Source organism: Benincasa hispida, unplaced genomic scaffold, assembly GCF_027475165.1.
Source record: "Benincasa hispida cultivar pf3 unplaced genomic scaffold, pf3_genome.v1.1 HicScf296, whole genome shotgun sequence".
NCBI lineage: Eukaryota > Viridiplantae > Streptophyta > Magnoliopsida > Cucurbitales > Cucurbitaceae > Benincasa > Benincasa hispida.
The window spans coordinates 3,166-19,460 of record NW_028326378.1 but is presented as its reverse complement, the minus strand read 5'-3'; the positions used below and the strand labels follow the sequence as shown (position 1 = coordinate 19,460).

The following is a 16,295-nucleotide window of genomic DNA, read 5'->3' as shown; positions in this document are numbered from 1 at the left end:
TCTTAAAACAAAATATTATTCCATGAAAAAACACTTATAATTAAATTACAATATGTTTTGGAAGAATGGAATGAAATAAAACTCTATTACAAAAAATAATTATTATCAAATCACAAAATAGAAAAGGTAGAGTTTTTCGTGAATCTCGAATCTCAAATTGACGTGAATCTCGAATCTCGATCAGAGATAATCGATACTAGTGTTCTATAGCGACTAACAACCTCCGCTACATGCATCTTAGCTAACTTATCCAAAGAATTAATGGCTTTAACTTGTAAAATTTTTGTTGTTTTAGTCAACCTGTCAATTATCATCTATATGCCCTCACACACCACTTTGAGTGCGAAGAAGTCCAAACAGAAAGTCCATGGTAACTTGCTCCTACTCCATTATGGCACTTGAACTAGATTTAGGAGCCCAGTTGGTTTCTGTCTGATAGGTTTAATAAGGGAATTTCACAGGGATGAAAATGGAAATAAGGGGCGGGACGGGCTTCCCTGTCACCGTCGCACCCCGTGAACATCTCTAAGAAAAATTGATCTGTAATAAATTATAATTAGATAGTTTGGAAGATGTACAAAGATAGGTACCGTCAATGATGTACTGAGTGTTCTCCATCTTTTTATTAACTTTTTTTCCCTATATTTTTTTTGTCAATCTCTCTTTAACTTTTCCCTCTCTTTAAAGTTTATCTCTAAAATTCTTACATATTCCATTCGTCTTAGTCCTTTACCTTGAATTTTTGCTCCCTCAATTAAAAATCTCTAATTGTTTTAATATTCAAAAAAGTTGTTGCCACTCTCTAACTCTAACCTTTTCTCAAACTTTTCTTGTATTCTCTCTCCCTCCATTTTTTTTTCATCCAAATCTTTTACTCTTTATTTTTTGTTTACTATCCATATTCTTTTATGTTAAACGTTTTTTTTTAATAATTTTATAATTCTAAAATTCCTTCCAAAAAAAAAACATTATTCCATGAAAAACACTTATAATTAAATTAAAATATGTTTTGGAAGTATGGAATGAAATAAAATTCTCTTACAAAAAATAATTATTATCAAATTACAAAATAAAAAAAGTATAATTTTTCTTTTTTACATTCAAACCACAAACTACATAATTACTAATACACTTAAACCAATTGAGCTCATTTTGATAATTAAAAATTTATATTATCATTAAAAAAAATATATAGTAGATCATTTTTTTTAATTTATTAGGAACTTGTTAACAACGTTTGGAATGTCGATGGAAATATAGATAAAATATCAACATAGATGTATATTTCTATTTTTTTAAATTAAAACAAAGGTTTAGACTAATAAACGATAGTTTTTAAAAAAGTTAAAATGTTTATTATTTGTATAATATTTAGTGACATTTTGTTGTTTACTTTTATACTTCATGATTTTTTTGCAAAACCATGGAAATGTCAATCAATCTCTCATGTTGATATTTGACCTATGAAAATGTAAAAATATCGATAAAAATATAACTTGTATATAAAAATTTAATATCATATCTATTAGATATTTTAAAAGTTCAAGAAAAAATATAAAGTTTAGAACTAAACTTGTATTGAACAAATAATAATAATAAGAAGAAGAAGAAGAAGGAGGAGGAAGATTTTCAAAAATAGAAAAATAAAAAGAAACTATTTATATAAAATAGTAAAATTTAATCATTTTAGATTTCTATTAGTTTCAATAACGAATACACATTAAACTTTTATCGGCCTTTATCAATGATAGATTTCTCTTAGTTTTTATCTTTAATACACGCTAATAAAAGTTTATCAATGTTTATTAGTATTTTTTTTTACTATTTCTATAAATAATTTGACATTTTATCTATCGATAAAAATTTTCGTAATAAGAATAAGCTTTTGTAAAAAAATGTTTGTGATTATAGTATTTGTTATAATTTTTCAAAAAGTTTATGCTTCATTTGCTCACAATTCACAAGCATTTCCACCAAAAAGAAAAAAACATAAATAAAGAAAAATAGAGAGCCAAAAAAAAAAAAAGAAAAAAAAAGGCGAACAAATTCCCTTCATATGATTGGACGCCATCAAAGCTGATCCTTGCCTTTCCCATCACCAAACGGACACACTCACGTCCCACGCACACAACGCCGACGGAATCAAATACTCTCTCTCTCTAATTCCATTTCCATCCGCTCTTCTTCTTCTTCTTCTTCTTCTTCTTCTTCTTCTCTGTAATTTGTTTTCAGGCTGCTCTCGAAAGTCTCTTCAACAAGCTCCAGATTGCGCTACCATACGTGTTCATACGCCTCCAGGTAAGTCGTTTTCATCGATACTGCTCTACTCTCACAGCGTTTCTGTATCTGTACTTCGTATTTTCTGCGTTTTCTGTTTCTTCAATCATCAATGTGTACGTGCGCTTCTGTTGCATGCGACGCTTTCGTTGCATCTCTTGTTCTTCTTTCGTTCTTAGAACGATTTGTTTTGTAACCGACATGGTTTCTGTATCCGTGAGTTGTTTTGACCGATTCTGTAGTGAGTAGGTGGTGTTGTTGTTGTTGTTGTAGTACTGTAGATCGTTGTTTCGGCTTCTTTTTAGTTTTGAACCTTTTAGTTTGGAGAAAGAAGAAAAGTAAAAGACAATAAAGGAAACGCGCTGAGATAATATATTTTTTTATATTTCTGTTTCCGACGGCGAATCTTTCTTTTGCGTTTTCTTTTACTGGACTGCATTTCCTTTTTGTGTGTTCTTGGCTTTTGGAATCGTTTTGTTCTGTTTAGTCATTTTGAGTTTCTAATGAATCGTCGTCTTTCTTCTGAGTTCGGGGCTGCCGTCGCTGAAGCTAATTCTCTATTTACTAGGATTTGATTGGTCGAATCGGGTTTAATTTTTTCCCGCCATTTTTTTCTGAGCCTAAAAGCCTTCCCGCCTTTTGTTCATTTCATGAAAACCTTTAGCATAACATCAGGAATACAATCTATTTGTCCGGAAAATTTGTTACGGGTCAGACTTTTCCGGGACTATGCAGCACAATGCTTATGTCTGCTCAATGAATCCAAACGGAATTTGGATTGATTTTGTTTCTCTTTCCTCTCGCTTATAGAAAAAAAATTAAATAGTTGAAAATTTGTCTTTATTAGTTTGCTTGATAACCGGGAACAAAGAGGAAAAGGTTGGACTATTGAGGGTCTAGCAGAATCTTGTTTCCGGACCTTGTATACTGTAAAGCATATGAAATTAATGACGAGACTCGTAGATTTTTTTTTTTTTTTTTTAAAAATCCGGTTACCGAGTATCCTGGTTCACCACCATCAAGCTGGGAAATCGAATAAAGTAATTACTGTATTGGTTAAACTTGAAACATGGGCAATCTTGAGAAGACTCTGTTTTGAAAATCCCCAAGGAATTATCCGAATTCGTCAAGCTGGGATACAACTCTCGAGAAATATCATTTTGGTTAGCGTGAGAAGTCAGCGTCAAAATATCATTTTGTATTTGGCCAAGTGGGTAGTTGGATTGCTTTTTTTTTTTTTTTGGAGCATTTGGATTGCTAATAGAAGCACAAATCCCATTGGATCCAACTAGTAATTTTATTTCAAAGAATTTCCTTAACATCATGGTTCGTGGTCATAACCAGAAACTTTAGGAAATAAAGAAAATAAGGCGTTCTTTCCGGCTAATTATTATTAAGCTTGCGTAACGTGTGGTTTGGGCGAGATTTTATAAGGCATATACAATGTGCGGCCATGTTATCGAAGTTCTCTTTCTCAAAAAAAAAAAAAAAAAAGGAAATAATTTTCAATTTTTTTGGGGAGAAAATATTGGACATATGAGTTCCTGTATGTAAACCTCCACTATCTGGAAATTTGAGGGCTCTATTTTCCGAATCAAAACTTTCGGTAAGTTGTCAAAATGTGCTTGGGATTTGACTCTATGCAGGCCATTTCAGCACTTCTTTCTCAGGGAAGAAAAATGTTAAAAGCTGCAGAAAATTGAGAATCTTTCATTTGTAAAGTGAAATTTGAGATCTCCTACTGAACAGTACAAGAGACTGACATTTTTTTAGCACTTTCTTTATAATTTCCTTTACCCCTGTCACATACACTAGCCTAAGCAAGGTACTGTCCTAGTAGCTAGTTCCGTGCTTTTTTGGGTTTGACTACATAGCTGCCCAGAAACGAATTGTCATGATTTTACAGTTTCAGTCTGGTGTGATCTGAAAGCCCACCTGCCATCCACCCCGAAGAAGATTTAACTGCCCGTCCAAGGAATATTACCAGACTAAATGGTTACCATCATCTAGTGGATGAAGTTGGCCAAAGGACAGAATATCTTTTATTTTGGGACCCTCGCAAATTCTTTTCATGGATGAAGAAATTATGGTTCCTTCAAATTCTCTCACTACAGTATGTATTTCACGGGCTCCTACGATTAGATTCCCATACCCACTGACAATAGCAATAATTCTACTCCACTTGCCTTCATTTACCAGAGAAAACAAGGCTGCAAGCCAGTCTGTTCAGTCAACTTCTGTCTTTGAAGCATTCCTTAGGCCAATTGTCAATTTTAGTCACGTGCCTGCCTGCGCCTGCCTTTTGAAAAGGTCTAAGGAAGGACCATATGTCTTCTTTTTCTTTCAAATAGATATTTTGAAAGATATTCTGATGTTTATTCGCTCTTTAGAAGATGCGACGGGTTTAATACCAACATCGAGTTAGTCCACTGAGATTAGTACTTCTTTCTCTCAACCTAAATTAGAAAAAGTAGCTAGCAATTTGTTTGACAAATATTCTCGACTTATGATGATTTTTTTTTGAGCTAGATTGGAGTAGACACTGTTTGAATGTTGGGCAAATATTAGGACTTAAAAGTAAAAGAATGTATTGGTGACTCATATTAGAAATTAGGACAACGATTATATTGCAACTTTTATCCTACTTTTAAAAGGATAAAAGAATTTTTTAAATAAAAGGTAAAGTTGGAACGTTGATCTTATTCTTTGTAAGGTTGCAATATTACCATTAACTTTTCATAACGTTTTAAAATTATTTTCGGAGTAGAAAATTTATTATAACATCGGACAAAAAGTTGATGTGCATGATTGTCATAGTTTTAAGGCTTAATCTAAGGAAGCACCCTAATCTAGGGATGACAACGAGGGCGGGGATGCACTCCCCATCCTTGTCCTCGTAGAGATTTTTAATCCCCATTCCTGTCCCATTCTTCATTTTAGGGGTTCGGAGTTGGGGTTGGGAATTCCCTTAGGAAATTTTTTTTGCTTTTTATTATATTATTATATTATTTTTATTATTTAAAATTAACTAAATTTGGTATTTACATTGAAATGGTAAATTTTAGGTAAGAAGTTAGTATTTTTATTATATATATTTGTTTGAATTAATAATTAAAAAAATATTTTAGTGCTTTTTATTGTGAATTTAACAAAAATTGAATTTATTATAATAAAAAATTAAATTTAGAAAAAAAAATTAACTAAAACAAGCTAATGTTGTAGTAGTTTATATATATATATATATATATATATATATATAGATTAACAATTAAAAAAAATTGGGGTGGGGGTGAGGTTAGGATCCCCGCCCCTGATCGAAGTTCTGATTTAAATCTCCAGTTTGACTTTCGTATCCGGTCAAATCTTGGATTCCCTGTTCCGATCGGGTCGGTGACTCATGGGGAATTTTGGTATTCGTACTAATCACCTTCATGCATTTAAGGTCACCACCAAATTGATTTTCCTCAAGATTGTAAATGATTATGTTTCAATGAAAATTTTTAAATCACCAATCAACCCAAAAACTTAAGTTTATAGATTATGGTAAATTCTAATTATATCTATATTTTAACACTTTCTCTCACTTATGAGCTTGAAAATTTGTAGAAGAACCAACAAGTAGAAATCAATATTAATTAATAAAGAAATAATATTATAGAAATTTAAACACAAGTTTAAACACATGACTCTTGCTCTAATATTATATTAAATTACCAATTAGACTCAAAAGTTTAAGCTTATGGGTTAGAAAATTTTAATTTATCTAACACTTTAACAAAAATGTTGAAAACATTTACCAAGTGTAATATTGGAGTATTATTGAAATAAAAGACAAGTCAATGTCGTGTCCTTTGAGGAGATTGAGCGCTTGGCCATGTTAGCCAATGTCATGTCCTTTGAGTGGTGTACGCGTTCTGCGAATGGTATGACCTACCGTTGGCTCGTGCATCTAATTCTTCTTCTGACTCAGAAGATGTGGGTGGGGATTCTCTTTAGATCCCGAACTGGTTTTCCTCTACTCTTGATGGAAAGGTTTGTGTCCCTGTTAGTTTCTTAGAATAAAAGTTCTTTAGAAAAATAAAATAAAAAAAAGACAAGCCTTCTCCCAAAAGTGTACTGCATACAATACATAGTCTCATACATGGTCCTAGTCTTGAAGATGAAACTATCACGTTTTCCTTCATTTCCGTAGCAATACACGTTTTCCTAAGAAATCATCAAGTCAATGTCGTCTCTCAATTTTTAATTTGTTCCAATTATTGATTCGGTGTTGTTATTATCAATTCATTGTAAACAAAGAAATTAAATATGTATTCATTTGAACTTTGCTAAAACATGTCTCAAGACATGTTCCTGGGTTCAGTATCTTAATTAGGGAGAGAAACAACATAGATCCATCAAACTTTGAGAACGTAAAATATATAAAATCTTGTCACTGTAAGTTTGAGGCGTTTGAGACGAGGAGTTGAATTATTTATCTAGATAATTGTTAGTTGTTTAATGAATATACTTTTTATTCACGAGTCCACAAACTTCTAAAACAAAACAGAGTCGAATTAATAAGATTACACTTCCAACTCTTACTCATTGGGCAAATATGTTGTAGTGTTTTGGGAAATTTTTTAGTTTACGGTGGTATCATACTTCTGAATTCACACTATAAATTTGCCTTCAATTTGTATTCATAAATACTAGTGGACTCCACATTAATGTTAATAGATCTCAGCCTATTTTTAAAATCGTATTGATGTGACACACATTAACTGGAGGTCGTATGACAAATTATCTATACTACTGTAGTATAGAACATTTCATATAGTGTTATACCCCACATGTTTGTTAATAAATACATTTTTGGAAAATTTTTACGGATATAAAAAATGTCAAACTATTTAAAGAAATGTAAAAAAAACAACGATAGTAATAGGTTTCTATCACTAATAGACACTAATAGATTTCTATCTGTCTATTAAAATTTTACTATTTTGTATAAATAATTTTTCTTATTTTTCTATTTTTGAAAATTCCACTAAAAAATCTAAGGATGCCAATTGTTCTTTTGTTGCTTAACTAAACATGCTCTTCAACCCTAATTAGAGGCTGCACATCATTTCCTTTCAGTGTTGTTTTGGTTTAATTCAAAATATGTCATGATTGATTCGGTTCAAACGACAACCTTTTTCTTTTCGGTGCTTCGAATTAATTGTTTTTGTTGTCAAAGTCAAAACTTCGAAAACTTTTCATGCATTTGATTTCAAAAGCTCCTCAACTATTCTGTGCCCTACTCGGACGGACAAAGTGTTCTCAGTTAAGACTTTTTTCTTTGTTGTCGTTTTGCTCTGAAGATTTTCATTTTCCTCATTTGGATGTCACATTTAATATTGTTCATTTCACTTCAATTGCTGCGAAAGTGGGTGAAAGGATAGGGTGCTTTCTAACTTTCTTTACTTGCAAATGAGGATGATTTTTCTTTTTATTCCCTAGAGAGAATAGATCACCAAAACTTTTATTTACGCTTTTCTTCCCATGTGATTAGGAAGAACAAATAGCCCTTAATTATGAAAATAGTTAGGTTTATCTAGACAGCAACTATCTTTATATATCTTACTAGATTGTCCAATTATAATTAGATATGTGGTAAATTGATTAAGAAGATAAAGATTTATGAAGATGGGTACAACTTGAGATGCACCCAACTCACAGTACTACAGGGGGGATTTGAGTGGTAAAATCCCAATTTTCTTTTCCCTTAAAGAATATAGCATCCCATTATCTATTATTATGCTGTGGATCACTTTTTGAATGGCATTAGCCATTCTATTTGCACCATGGGTCACGCCTCATGCCCATCCAATAAAAATGTGGGCAGTTTTGGACATGCATCGTGGGGCATGCAGTTCACTTTTTGGGTCGCAACGTTTGTGCGTTGAATTTCTAGAACTAGTACAGTAATGTTGACTGAATTGATTAAAGCACGTTTACATTTTTTATAGATTTGAAATCCTATCAAATTTGGTGGGTTTTGCCTTGTTCAAAACGTTCTTTGAACTTTGTTTTCCTGTGCCCGCGGTGAATTTACTCAATCAACCTGGCTCCTAATCCTATTGACTTAGCTGCCTCGCATGATTTAGGCAGTCCAGATTGACATGCGATGATTGGGCAGATGTCAAAGAAAATAGGATTCATTTCGGAAAAAATTAAATAATAATAAAAAAAGAAATCTGAAATTACCGAGATATTGGGGGTTTCGAGAAATTGGTTTCAGAATAAGAAAAATAATGGAATTGTTATCGTATATGGACTTAAATGTGAATAGTAGTCTTCTTCTTCTTCAAAAAAAAAAAAAAAAGAGTGAATAGTGTAACTTTTTCAATTTGTTGGCTTCTGCAAATGATACTAAAGTTTTAATAATTTGTTTTCAGTTTTGTAGTGTCGTCTTGTATGAACAAATATTAACCAGATTGCTTGTTTAAAAAATATTCACATTTAAGGAAAATTATATAATAGTCAACTTCTATAATCTATAGTGTCTGTATTCAAACGCAGAAATTAAAAGGTGACACATCCCATACGTAGCGGTCAATTGTCTGTCAAAGCCAAAGGGGCGAGAGAACGCATTTTGAAAATAGAAAAATGTGTGAAATGAAAAAATAGGGACGTTTGGGGGTGTAGTAAGTGATTACAATAGTCTGTACTCATGGTGAGACTATTTTGCTCAAGCTAGAAAATAGTAAATATGATAACATGGAGGGAGAGAGAGAATGAGAAAAAAATAGTAAACAATAAATACGGTAATAAAAAAAGATTTTAATTAGTAATGCTGTAATTTGTTGTAAATTATAATAGTTGAACATGTCAACTTATATTTGATATGCCAAACATGGAAGGGATATAATAACCCACTTCAACTACTTGAAGTTGGGCTCAAACAAACAACTCCTAAATTCATCTCTAGTCTATTCTATTAAAATTTTCAATCATAATTTGTCACTTCCTACATCTTTCTTTATATATTTTAATTAATAATTTTATGTGATGAGGTTGAATAATCCTCTTATGAATTTGTGTTTTGTAAATTAAAATCGAATTCTAAAAGAACCGTTGAAGTTGTAATATAATTTACATTCAACTGTCGATGTTTCGTGTTGCAAGAACCTAAAAATCCTCGGTTTTGTTGAAGAAGTCTGATTATTTTGTTCATTTGAGTCGAACTGTTCAGAGTAACGACAATAATATGGTGTTGTTGCACCATGCATGTTGCCCAAGTGTGTGGTGATAGTTTCATCTTTGTCAGTAAGTCAAGAGTCTAGATGACATTCGTATTTCAATCCTTAAATTTTACCCCTATACTGTTTCGCTCATACACCGATGACGTTATTTGACTGTTCATTGACCCTTTTTGGTACGAATATAATAGTGTAAGAATCTGGGAGTATCATTTCAGTTTCGCATTCTGCACAATAAATTTAGTTTTTTTTTTTTTTTTTTTGGTTCAGATTACTCAGAGCTCAGCGCCTTCACTTTCTTGAGAAAAGGGGGTTTTTTTCCCCGGTGGAAAAAGTGCCTCTTTTAAATACTTGAGATCGTTTGGACGATTTATCTATATTGGTGGTCATTATCACTCCTTTCTTCAAGTGCGAGCTAAGTTTCAGGTCTTTTTCAAGACTTCTGTTCATCTTATATTGAATATTATTGCCAAATCAAAGGAAATTGGTTTGAATTGATTCGTTGATTATTGGTCTAAATGATTAAAGGTTGACTGAAAGTGAAACCAAAAGCAGTTTGTGATGAACAGAAAAGGACTCTTATGCCCAATGGAGCTTAATTCATCAAGTGTCTCTAGACTACCTTACACTTTATCACTTAAAAACAATATAAATTTTGTGTTTTACGGATTTGGATTTTATGCTATTATCATTATATTGTTCTTTTTGCTCTCTCTGCTTTCTCTGCTTTAACATTAATCCTTTGCCTTACCTGCATGGCTGGACAGCTCTACGTATCCTATAAAGCTTACACGAGGATCATGCTGTTTCCTCGCTTTTTCTCTGTGTGATAGTTATCGGTTATACAGATTTTGGAGATTTTCCCTCTTGTTCTCACTAATTCCCCTCTCCACTTTCTATCTGACTTCTTGTTGAACAACCCGCTTTCAATAGGATTGATAGTTATCGACCATCATTTTTGTTGCAGAAGTTCTTCTGTCTAATCAAGAGTTTGATCTCTTTCTCTTCACTTCTGGGATTATTTTGTTTTGGTACTTCATTGTTTCATTTTTTTGTAAAACGCGTCACCATGATCTTCTGTTCACTGTTCTTTTCCTTCGCTAACTCGAAACTCAATACTCAATAACTCTTTTTGTATTTAATTTAATATTTCGCATTGTTTTCATCACAAGTCTTCAGAAGAATTTTGATGATAATATTTGGTTATTGGAGATTGCTTGCAAGGGATATTTAAAATCTTGAATACTGTGGTAGACCCCATTTTTTTATTATCTTTCATATGACTGTTTTCTCTCATCCATTTTAATTTTGTTGGTAGCTGTGTTATCTTTTCTTCCCACTTGTTAACAGTTAGGAAGGCTGTGTCGGGTGGCATTACTACTTTTAAATGGCAACTTATTGCTTATTAAATTGTAGGACGTACTGTGCGATTGCTCTAAAAAGGGCCGAATTGCTCTCAAACTGATACTTGAAGGGGGTAGGCTCTAGAGTAAGCGTATGCCTGGGAATAAGTATAACGGTAACTCAAACGATATTTCAGACCGTATACCAGGTCGAGTGGAAAGGCTCTTGCGAGAGAGAAAGCTAAGGAAAAGCTGTAAGGATTCATATTCAAACGAGGTAAACGACTACAGTAAGGAGTCTGAACTAATTGAAAATGACCTTCATTTGAAAGAAGAAGAAACCATTGGAATTCCCTGTAAATTTTCGGAAGCTTCTGTAGCCTCAAGGATCTTTGCCGAAGGATGTGACAAGCAAGATGGAAAGCCTCCCAGACAACGGTTGCTGGTTGTGGCCAATAGGTTGCCCGTCTCTGCAGTTAGGAGGGGTGAAGATTCCTGGTCTCTGGAGATTAGTGCTGGAGGCCTTGTGAGTGCGCTTCTGGGTGAGTGGTTCTTATTGCCTGATTTTAATTGTCTTGTTTGCCATAATTGTCTTTTGCTTTCTTGATTTTCGTAATTTTGAATTGTGGAAATAATGAATTCTCGATGGATTTATTGAAAGGCGTGAAGGAATTTGAGGCGAGATGGATTGGTTGGGCTGGTGTGAATGTACCAGATGAGGTGGGACAAAAGGCACTGACTGAAGCTTTGGCTGAAAAGGTACGTGTATTTACGGCTCATTTGTGATTGTGTGAGAAGAGAAAGATGCAGTCCTTAAAATTTCTAGTACTCGTTGGTGTTTTTTGAACATTTATGAGATGGCATTCAAGTGTTTCAGTTACCCGTATTCAGTTTAACACCCCTCACTTCTGAATTCTTGTTACTTGCAGAGGTGTATCCCTGTTTTCCTTGATGAAGAGATTGTTCATCAATACTACAATGGCTATTCAATGGCTATTGTAACAACATTTTATGGCCTCTGTTTCATTACCTTGGCCTTCCTCAAGAAGATCGTCTTGCCACCACCCGTAGCTTTCAGTCTCAGTTTGCCGCATACAAGAAGGCAAACCAAATGTTTGCTGATGTGGTTAACAAGCACTATGAGGAGGGTGATGTTGTTTGGTGCCATGATTACCATCTTATGTTCCTTCCAAAATGTCTCAAGGAACATAACCGCAAAATGAAAGTCGGCTGGTTTCTCCATACACCTTTTCCTTCCTCTGAAATCCACAGAACCCTTCCATCCCGATCAGAGCTTCTGCGCTCAGTACTTGCTGCTGATCTGGTCGGGTAAGTTTCTCAGCCATACGAATCAAAATTTTTTGGTGATTGTTTTTGTCACCATAAAAAGACAAGTCAAAGTAGATGATTATAGAGCTCTTGTACCCCTATATACAGCCAGGAGTATAGCATGAGAGTTCTGTATCCTTCCAACCTTTTCCAAGAATAACGATCATGATTTTTCATTATAGTTGTTTTTAATTAATTACACTTTGGATAATAACTTTTGAACACTTGAATGTCTTATGCTAACGATTATTTTATTTTATTTTTTTGGTGTGACCTTTCTGTGATGGCTATAATTTTGCAGCTTTCACACATATGATTATGCTCGTCATTTCGTAAGTGCTTGTACTCGTATTCTTGGACTTGAGGGTACTCCAGAAGGAGTTGAGGACCAAGGAAAGCTAACACGAGTGGCTGCAGTATGTTCCTGTTACTTTTTCATAGTGATTCTTGGATTGATGAAGCCTTTTATTTCCCCTTTTCTTTTTAGGAACTTGTTGGTGTCAATCTTAACCATGCCTTGTCCTTTTTATTTTTAAATTTTCAGTTCCCTATTGGTATCGACTCGGATCGATTCATACGTGCCCTCAAGATCCCTGAAGTCCAGGCACATATTGAAGAGTTAAAGGAAAGATTCAAAGGTCGAAAGGTATATATAACTGTTTTAATCCACAATGTGGTTGTTATTTGTCATACAAAAATATCACAGTAGATTTTCTGCATTAATGTGTGGCATAAAATCTAAGGACCAAGTCAGGATTTGCCTATTTGACATCGTGGTGGGAAGTAGTTTCAGTGTTGCATCGATTCTAACATAGGATTAACCTACCTTATTGTTCATGTTTCCACTAGAAGAGGAATATATACAAATTTACAAAATCAAATTAGATAAAAAGATCTAGATCTAAGACGAGTAGTTAATTTCAGAATGTAGTTTAATGTGTTTGTCATAAATATTCCATTTAGTTTTTTTTACAAACTGTTTTATGCAGCTCCATTTGAGAAGATGTTTTTCTTTTTCCCTACTTTGTTCTTTTGTATATTGATTATAACATTGTTTTTTTCCTCAACTTCATATATTAGATGAGAAAAAAGGTCAACAAACAGAGAAAACTTCAAATTGTCACCAGTTTCTTAGAAACTTGGACAAGGAATTATAAATTTTCCTCTCTTAGATAACCCTTTTACTAAGTTAACTCTTAGCCAATTTTAATATTGATGAAACTTTTTAAACAATATGGACTAAATTGAAAAAAGACAACGTATTTTTAGTTTTTATTATTTGGATATTCACTTTAGATGGACTTCTTTTCTTTAAATCAGTTGACATTTTGTATTGAATGAGTTCAAACTTTCGTTTGTTATGAAATCTTCTTCCTGCTGTTTGTTGTGATCACTCTCTGAACTGGCCTGCTGGTACTAATAGCAGTGTAGATTTTTACTGTTTTTAAATACATCACTCTGTTCTCTGGTTTTGTCACCTGAACAAAGTTTTAGTGTGAAGGATGCCTACTGCTTGATCTTAAGTAATTATTGACTTGGCCAGGAATTCATTTGGGTTTCATTCGACCATGAAAAGCTTGAGTTTAGTTTAGTGTTAATGCTTCTAGAGTTTGTGACTCAATTTGATCGGTAACTCTTACTACTATTTTCTGACTACACTGTTCTCAATCGTCTTGTATTTCTACTTTTGAGAACCTTCCATCAGTGCCACAGAAAATATTTATAATGATGAAAGATATATATAATTATTGGTTCTTAGCCGATGATCTTTTGTTTGGTTCATTAGGCTGTTCAAACTGCATTATCTCAGTCCTCTCCATGAAAGCAAACAAGTACAACTTGGTTTATTCCATTCTCAATGATGTCAGTCAAATTTTCACGTCCATCAGTTGAACTTTGTCTTATTCTTGCAATTGTTTCTGCATTGCAGGTCATGTTAGGGGTTGATCGTCTTGATATGATTAAAGGAATACCTCAAAAGATATTAGCATTTGAAAAATTCTTGGAGGAAAACCCTAATTGGCGTGATAAAGTTGTTTTGCTGCAAATTGCAGTGCCAACAAGAACAGATGTGCCAGAATGTATGGTTGTTTCTCTACACGTTTTCTATTTGAATGTGCTTGTGCGGTGCTAGTATAATTAGTAGAAGCTCTGGCTGAATTAACTGTTAGCTTCAGTTTCTGTTTGGGGTTTCAGACTATTGCAATCCTTTTAACTTCAACCATCCAGTTAGATGAATTATAAGGCATTCATTGCCACAATTAAGCTAACTGCTCCCAAAGCGAGCATAGCTCAACTGGCATATGAGTGTATTAGTAATCACGAGGTCAATGATTTGAATATCCCTACCCCCAATTGTACTAAAAAAAAAAAAAAGCTAACTGCTGGTCTATTTCATAAATAGAACTTTATGGCTATGAAAAAAGTTGGTTTCTTTAAAATGTACTGATAAAAATGAGAGAAGAAAGTGGATATATAGTTTAAACTAGATATGTTCATGTAAATATTGGTAGTATAGGTCTTTTCCATATTTTCTCCATATTTATACAAATGCCATGTCCAGGGGGACACCCATGGTGCCTCGAGGCCGAGTATAAATCTCACGGTATGAACTTTAAGGAGAAACGTGAAGAAGATAAAATAATGTATCATATACCCCATTTTCCTCCCACTGAGTATTTTACCTAAGGTTAATTGACTTAGAAAATCCGACTATTGATTTTAACTAAGTAATTAGTTAATTTGCCCAAAAACAACATTTGTCTTTGGTAGTTAAACAATTTTGATTAAGGTCCATTAAACTTTTTAATAAACTTTAATCAAACTTGCATGCATGTAACAAATTTATCTAATTTACCTTTCTAGGTAAGTTCTTAGGTAGGGATGTTACGTTTCCAACAACTTAAATACCCCAGCCTAGACAGAATCTGCCTTAGACAAAAGGTCCTTTATCGATACATTTGTTACATTGTTAATATTTTATTATGAATCAATTTAATCCTATTAAGCCGATTAAAAAATTAAACTTAGATTTCTAATCTCATTAGAAACGTGATCTTAGGTCTATCTCAATCATATTTTAAGACAACTTTGAAAGATGATTATAACCTAAGGTTTGCATGCAACTCTAAATTATTGATTTTAATTCTAATTTCATTTAGTTATAACGATTATATAGAAATGAAACAATTAAAACCATACATTGCATGTTTTGACATTCTTTAGTAAATTATAATATTTATAAATTTAACATAAAGTGGGGTCATGCATCATGAAATGTCATTTCATTACTAACACATATATAACATTTATATAATAAAGTAATGAAACATACAATAGAATACTACCATACATTCATCAAACCATATATTATAACAATTATAATATAAATTTTGCATGAATATGTTATTAATGCATGCATGCATATATTATAACATTTATACTATATGATGCATGAGCATGCTATATAATTTAAATCATGCATAAACATATACTATAACACATATAATAGAGATGATGCATGAAAATAAATGCATAACCTATGGTAGGTTTTAATTATATATGACATACAATATGACATATTATATAAAATAAAACATACATCACATGTATATTAAAATAGCAGTTGATGGACGGGGATTGGACATCTAAATAAAATTTAAAGGCTAACTATTACAAAATAAAATACATCAAGCTCAAAACAAGTGAACTGGACCTTGAACCGCTCAAACCGAACCAGGAACCGGTCTAGAAGAACCTAAAACACTCGAATTAGAGAACCATGAATTGAACCGGACCGACAGACCATGAACCATGTGCGAATCGGGGCTGAGCCGCATGAAATTTTCGTCACGGGGCATCGTAACGTTGTGCCCAACATTGCGACACTACGGAAATTTCCTTTCGTCTGCCGCATCGTAGCGTCGCAACGCTAGGACACAACGTTACGGCGCTACAACACAGTCACCCACTGTACTGCTTCGATCTTCTTCGAAAAACTGTCGAACTTCTCCTCGAATTCACCAGAAAACGAACAGGGATCCCACGAACAACTAAAGATTCAAATACAGACTCGATAACAACAATTTAGGCCCCAAACCATGGGCCTTTAAAGAATGAA

General features: G+C 33.2%; 1 pseudogene across 1 annotated transcript; it reads left to right on the top strand.

Moving 5' to 3' along the window:
• The first annotated feature begins 2,104 nt into the window (after positions 1-2,104).
• On the top strand, positions 2,105-14,552 carry LOC150030333 (alpha,alpha-trehalose-phosphate synthase [UDP-forming] 1-like; annotated as a pseudogene). Its single transcript, XR_016527069.1, has 7 exons — positions 2,105-2,298; positions 10,920-11,388; positions 11,508-11,605; positions 11,776-12,175; positions 12,477-12,591; positions 12,720-12,821; positions 14,106-14,552. The product of XR_016527069.1 is annotated as an alpha,alpha-trehalose-phosphate synthase [UDP-forming] 1-like (transcript).
• Positions 14,553-16,295: the final 1,743 nt, after the last annotated feature.